This window comes from Tupaia chinensis, unplaced genomic scaffold (genome assembly GCF_000334495.1).
Source record: "Tupaia chinensis unplaced genomic scaffold, TupChi_1.0 Scaffold000258_1, whole genome shotgun sequence".
Lineage (NCBI taxonomy): Eukaryota > Metazoa > Chordata > Mammalia > Scandentia > Tupaiidae > Tupaia > Tupaia belangeri.
Window position 1 is genome coordinate 2,699,240 of NW_006159738.1, and position 6,255 is coordinate 2,705,494.

Genomic DNA, 6,255 nt, shown 5'->3' on the forward strand with positions numbered 1-6,255 from the left:
TGCTGAGTGGGTTCTGTTTTCTCTCCCTGTGCCCGAACTCCGAACCTTGGGCTCCGGAGAGGGGAATTAGGTTCATCATGAACTCCCTTTAGGAAAGACACCTCATTTTCCAAGGCTAATTCAAGAGATGTCAGCTCACCGATACAGGTGCCAACCTCCCACGTTTCCAACAGACGTAACTTCAGTAGGTACTCGGCCCTGACGACTGGGGCTGAGAAGAAGACTAGATTTGAGGGAATCTTTTCCCTCTCTCTCCAACTCTGTCCAACACTGAAACTAGAAGATAAGGTTCCAGAGGACAAGAGTAACATCTGGACATCTGTGTGTCTTCCTTTGACACCTGCTTCCCTTCCCCTCCAGCCTGAGGTGGACCCTGGACACCAGCAGGCCAAACGTGTGGCTGGAACAGAAGGAATGGGGCACGGGTGGGAAGCTGCAGGTGCCGGGCTGGCCTCAGCTAGGAGTGATGCAGGATCTCCCAGCCCAGGACCAGCAGTGAGCCAGCTTGTCCACTGGTGGGGAGGCTGACAGAAAAAGAAACAGACTAACTTTCTGCTGTGGTTTGTGCGGAGCAAGAAGGGAAGATCTGAGCAAGCCCTCCAGCCTTCTGTAACTTGGAAATCGAATCCTGCATAACTGTTTGCCTTCCCCTTTAAGAGCTCGGTGCTTGGGGCCAGTAGGTGGTGTGGTGATTGGGGCACTGGACTTCCACATGGCCAACTATGATTCGAGTCCCAGACCTGGCAGCTTGCTTTCTCACTCCCACCCCCACCCCCATCAAAAAAAAAATGATAATAATAAATTAAATTTTTAAAAAAGAGCTTAATACTTTGGAAACTTTAGAGCCACAGGTGACTCTGAAGAACAAGAGAATTGAGAGAAAGGCTCTACAAGAAGCTTGGAATCTTGGCCCCTGAGAGCCATCCCATCCCTTAGTGGCCTCAAGAGCAGCATGACAGAATGAGGTCGACAGACTCCTTCCGACAGTTCCATCTCCCTCCCTAGAAAAAAAAGTAGGAAAAATAAGAAACAACTGGCTTTAGGGAGTGAAAAATAGGAGGCACAGAATTGGGTCCTATGCTAGAGCCCTGCTTCTCCTGGAGTTGTCCTCAAAGGACTTACTGAGAGGGGTGAACAGCATGGGGCTGCCAGAGCCGAGAGCTCTTCACGTTGCCAGAATTGCAGGCTGGAGAGCAAGAATGAAGGGTGAGAGGCGGGCTCCCCAGACTGGAGGGTAAAGCTTAGAGGAGAAGCAGGGCAGGGTCACAAAGGAGGGGAGGCCCAGCGTGGTGGGAAAGTGGAACAGCTTAGCCACTGCAGAAAATTAAATAGAGAATCACCCTGTGATCCAGCAATACCACTTCTAATGTATCCCTGAAAGAGTTCAAAGCAGGGTCTCAAAAAGGTATTTATACATTGTACACTTAAAATTATTTAAGATGGGGGGCCAGCAGGTGGCGTGGTAGTTAAAGGTGCTGGACTCCCACATGGCCAACCACAGTTCAAGTCTCAGACCTGGTGACTTGCTTTCTCACTCTCTCTCTCTCTCTCTCTCTGTTCCTCTCTGGTCAAATTAAAATAAATATATAAATTACAAATAAATAAATAAAATTCAATAAAATAACTCTCTTTTAAAAAGATAGTTAAGATGGGGCCAGCCGGTGGTGGTTAAGGGATCCCACATGGCTGGCCATGCAATAATCCCAACAAGGCAGAGAAATGAAGGAAAAGGAATTGCAATGTGATAACGCTTTACGGGGGGTTGCTTTAACTTTCTCCCCCTCTCTGTCTCTCTTTGGCTCTCTCTGGTGTGCACACGTGTTTCTGGCTTATAAACAAAAATAAATAAATGCAAATAAAGTTTATTTGGGAACCAGCAGTTAATGTAATGGCTATGTCGCTGGACTCCCACGTAGTCAACCGCAGTTCACGTCCCGGACCCGATGGCTTAAAACTCACGCCGGGCGCATGTGCGTGCGTGCCCAAGATCCCGAGAGGAGAATGGAGGAGAAGGGATTGCGGTGTGACCATCCAGCCTGGGGGGTGATTTCTCGCTTTCTGTCTCTCTGTCTCTCTCTGTCTGTCTGGCAAGCGCACGCACCCTATAGCGAAAACCTCTCCAAAAAAAATAAAGTTTATTTTATCCATGAGTGAGAGAGACAGTACCCCAACAGCGTCTCAATGCCATAACCCACCTCCCACCTCGGGCACGTGCCCAGCATACTCAGGGGTCTCTGGACATGAACCTGGAGCCTTCCTATGTGGCTCAGTCTTGCAGAACTTGACGTTTGACCTCTGTGCCACCATCTGGGCCCTTGTTTTTTATCTGATCTGGGAAACCTGACACCGTAAACTGCCCAGGTAATATAGACTATTGAGGGAAGGAGAACATTTCAGCTTTTTCTGTATCGTTTTACTTGCTTCTTTTAAGTATGTGTGTGACTACAAAGCAGCAAAGAGGAGTTCACTAGAGCTATGTGTACCTATGTAAATAACCCATAAAAACCCATTATGGGGGGCCAGCAGGCGGTGTGGTGGTTAAGGCACTAGACTCCCACATGGCCGACCACCGTTCCAATCCTGGACCTGGAGCATGTGTGCGTGTACCTAAAATCCCAGAAAGAGAATGGAGAAGAGATTGCCGTGTGGCCAACCCCCAGGGAGTGATTTCTCACTTTCCTTCTCACTGTCTGTCTCTGCTGAGCACATGCACCCTATGGCAAAAACCCGGAAAGAAAAAAAAAAGAGGGCCAGGTCTTAAGATGAGCTTAATGTAAAGGTGTTTGCTAGTCTCTGCCCCCTCTCAGGCATGTACTACCAATTTACGTGCATAGTCTCTCATTTAACCTTCATGAACACGGCAAGAGATAGATTCTAACATCTACCTTTGATGAACAAAGACAAAGGGCCACAGGGGAAGTAGCTGGCCTATGGCCTTTGTCACGCTATCTAGCCATTGCAATTCTCTGAATGCGTTTCTCCACAGTTTCTAAAAGGTGATGTGTTTTGAAGACCTGTGATAACACCTGAGTCACATCGCTGGGAGAGCAAGGCAGGTCACAGTGTAAACACACCTACTTCTAACGCGTGCAAAGTCCTCTCTGAGGAGTATCATTAGACCGAAGTCTGGCTCAGGTACACTAAGCCCTTCTGCTCCCCTCCCACCCTACTCTCTTTTTAACTGACAGATTGCTCACGGCCAGATTTCTTCTAATCCCCGTGCCTTTCAGGCTCCTGATCTTGGGAGACCAGAGGAGCTAGACCTATCCTTTATTTTCTGTTTCTTTTTTTTTTTTTCCTTTTTAACTCCCAGAGAGAGAGAGAGATAAACCACCCTCTCAGGTGGGGCATGGTCACACCATTTCTCCATCCTGTCAGGATTTGGGGCATTACACACAGCAGAGAGAGACAGTGAGAAGGAAAGTGAGAAATCACTCCCAGGTTGGATGGCCGTGTGTTTTTCAAGCTGCCTATGGCTAGGATTCAGACTTCAGTCAGCCATGTGGAATCTGGTTCCCTTACCCACTGATCTACAGGGCCAGCCCCAGAGCTGTGTTTTTTGGATGACCGCAGACTTCTCACTAGGCTGTTATTACCGGGTGCAATGGGCTCCTCATAGGCATCTCATTGTATTTCCCCTTTAGCGAACATACTGCAGTGCTGGGCACTTACACTGCCTCCTTCCCATTCTCATCAGCGGGAGGTCAGTAATCAAACTCTTTGTTCTAAACTTTCAGTAAGATGAGGTCAGCAAGATGTGTGGTATTGAGGTGGCACCCCGCAAAGGAAAGTGACTCCCAGTGGCTCACATTGTTTTGGGGCTTGTTTGCGTTGCTGTGCAGTTGTAATGGAAAATGAATAAAAATAAAAATCCGGGGCCCTTTTTTGGCCAGAGCTCGAGAAGTTAATCCCACTGTCTTGGCAGAATTCCAGCTCAGGTCACTGCATTCTGCTGGTGGAAGCCTCCTCAAACAGCTTTCAGTGGATGTAACTGTTTGGCCTCTTAGTTCTGTGTGCTGTAAATTAAACAGCTGTCCTTGCCCCACGCTGGACAGGGCTACATTGATTAGGACGCAGAATGACCCTCTCTTCCCTTACCACACTGGAGATTACAGACAGATCTGGGATCAGGAAATCAAACTGGTCCAGGGACCAGCTAACAAGATATTTTGCTACAGTCAAAATCAGTGTGTGTGTGTGTCTTCCTGAGTACATTTATAGTCATATGATCACAGACTCCTATTGTCAGAGGTTTTTCCGAAATTTTCTAGTTTCTGGGACCAGCAGATGTTTATGTTGCTGGACTCCCACATAGTTGACAGTGGTTCAAGTCCTGGACCAGGTGACTGAGACCTCAAGCTTGGGTGCATGTGTGTGCGTGCATGCCCAAGATCCTGAGAGGAGAATGGAGTGTGGCCACCCCCCCCCCGGGGGTGATTTCTCGCTTTTTGTATCTGTGTCTCTCTCTGTCTCTTCAGAGAGCACACGTGCCCTATAGCAAAAATCCCTCTAAAATAATAATAATAATAATAAATAAGAGGAATTGTCTAGCTTCTTTCCCAGACTCCACACTTGTATTTCATTCGTTTGTTGGTCTTTTTTCATTGCCAGAGGGAAAAAGTGCCCTCCAATCGTACATGATCATGACACAATCCCCTCTCCATTTTTCCATCCATGTGCCCAGCATGTTTTTTCAAGCCTCCTGGGCCAGGATTTGAACCACAATTGGTCAAATGGGACTTGGGTTTCCTAAGCCCCTAACCTATGGCACCAGCCGATCTTTTTCATTTTATTTTGCCATAGGCAAAAACCTAAAAACAAAAACAAAACAAGAAAAATTTAAAAAGCAAAACAAATGAAAAAGATTGGCTGATGCCATAGGTTAGGGGCAGTTGGTCACGTGGGAATCCAGCGCCTTTAACCACCACGCCACCTGCTGGTCCCTTTCTGTCTTTTTATTGCAAGTGCATGTACCCTATGGCAAAAAAAAAAAAAAGGTTTTGTATCTGAAGTTAGAAATTTATCTCCCCTCCCACACCTACATTCTTTTGTAACCTCTCTTGTTTTACAGATTTTCTCCTAATGTTTAGCTCTCCTTCGCATATGAAATTCTTTGCATTTCATGGTGTGAGGAATGGACCCACGCCAATCCTCTTCCCCGTAATGATGCTTACTGAATCATGATTTCTAGTTGTGTGACTTGGGCAAATGGTTTAACCTCTCTGAGAACAGCTTTCAGTGTCTGGAAGAACAGGACTGATAATGACACCTCCCAGACAGCCTTGTCCTGAGGACGGGAAGAGGCGACACATGAAGAGCCCCTAGTCCGTTGCATGCCCGGCAGGTACGTGTCTAAGAAATAATTTTTTCCTTCTTATCTCTTTCCTTTTTATCTGCATCAACCTATTTTTTTTTTACCTAGAACTCTTTTATGTACCATTGAAACCAAGCTTTACTGGAATGTTCCAGAGGTTGTCTATCCCAGTTTTATATTAGGAAGCTATTAAGCTGCAAAGTCAAAAGAGGAGAAGAGCGGGGAGGCACTCTCCTTGAAAGGACCCGGCCTCAGGGCACATGTGCTCCTTGCTTGCACGCTTGCAGGTGATTCTGCTGTGACTGCAGCCCCCTGAGTTCTCTCAGGTCAGAGAATGTTCTCAGAGGCTCTTCTAAATTCTCCCCTCCCCAAGTTGCCATGGCAGATCCTGGGGGTGATCTGATTGTGGAGGACAAAGCTCCAAGTGTGGGCTCTTTTATTTTGGGGGATTGGGTGGGGGTAGGAGTTGGCCATGGGCTTGCTGCATTCCAGGAAGAGGGAGGGCTCCGCTCTCCTCCGATGAGTCATGGAAGAGAAACGTCTAATGTTTGCAAACATCTCCCGCCAAGCCTCTGCTTTCCCATGCTCCACCCCATCCACGCAGACTGGACCCACCTGAGGACACTGAGAGGGGAAGCTGAACAAGGGGCCATGGTGCTGCAACTGTCAGAAGTGGGACACAGCTGGGACCAGCAGGTGGCATAACTGTTGCATTGCTGGACTCCCATGTAGTTGACCACGGTTTGATTCTCGGACCTGGTGGCCTAAAACACACCGGGCGCATGTGCGTGCGTGCCCAAGGTACCAAGAGATGAATGGAGGAGAAGAGGTTGCAGTGTGGCTATCCCCCCCCCCCCGGGGATAATTTCTCATTTTCTGTCTTTTTCTGTCTCTCCAGCAAGCACACACACCCTATAGCAAAAGATCTCTCTAAACTAAGT

The 6,255-nt window shown here is 47.7% G+C and overlaps 1 long non-coding RNA gene across 2 annotated transcripts in view; it reads left to right on the plus strand.

Moving 5' to 3' along the window:
• LOC102496687 (uncharacterized) overlaps window positions 1–6,039 on the plus strand; it is a 7,948-nt gene extending 1,909 nt beyond the window's left edge. Inside the window, exons 3-4 of one of the 2 annotated variants that reach the window (XR_001370421.1) lie at window positions 5,072–5,344; window positions 5,807–6,039. This is a non-coding gene — a long non-coding RNA (uncharacterized LOC102496687). Of the gene's footprint in view, window positions 1–5,071; window positions 5,678–5,806 lie in introns of those variants that run through there. The other variant, XR_003549518.1, reaches the window with a different exon arrangement.
• The last annotated feature ends 216 nt before the right edge of the window (window positions 6,040–6,255 follow it).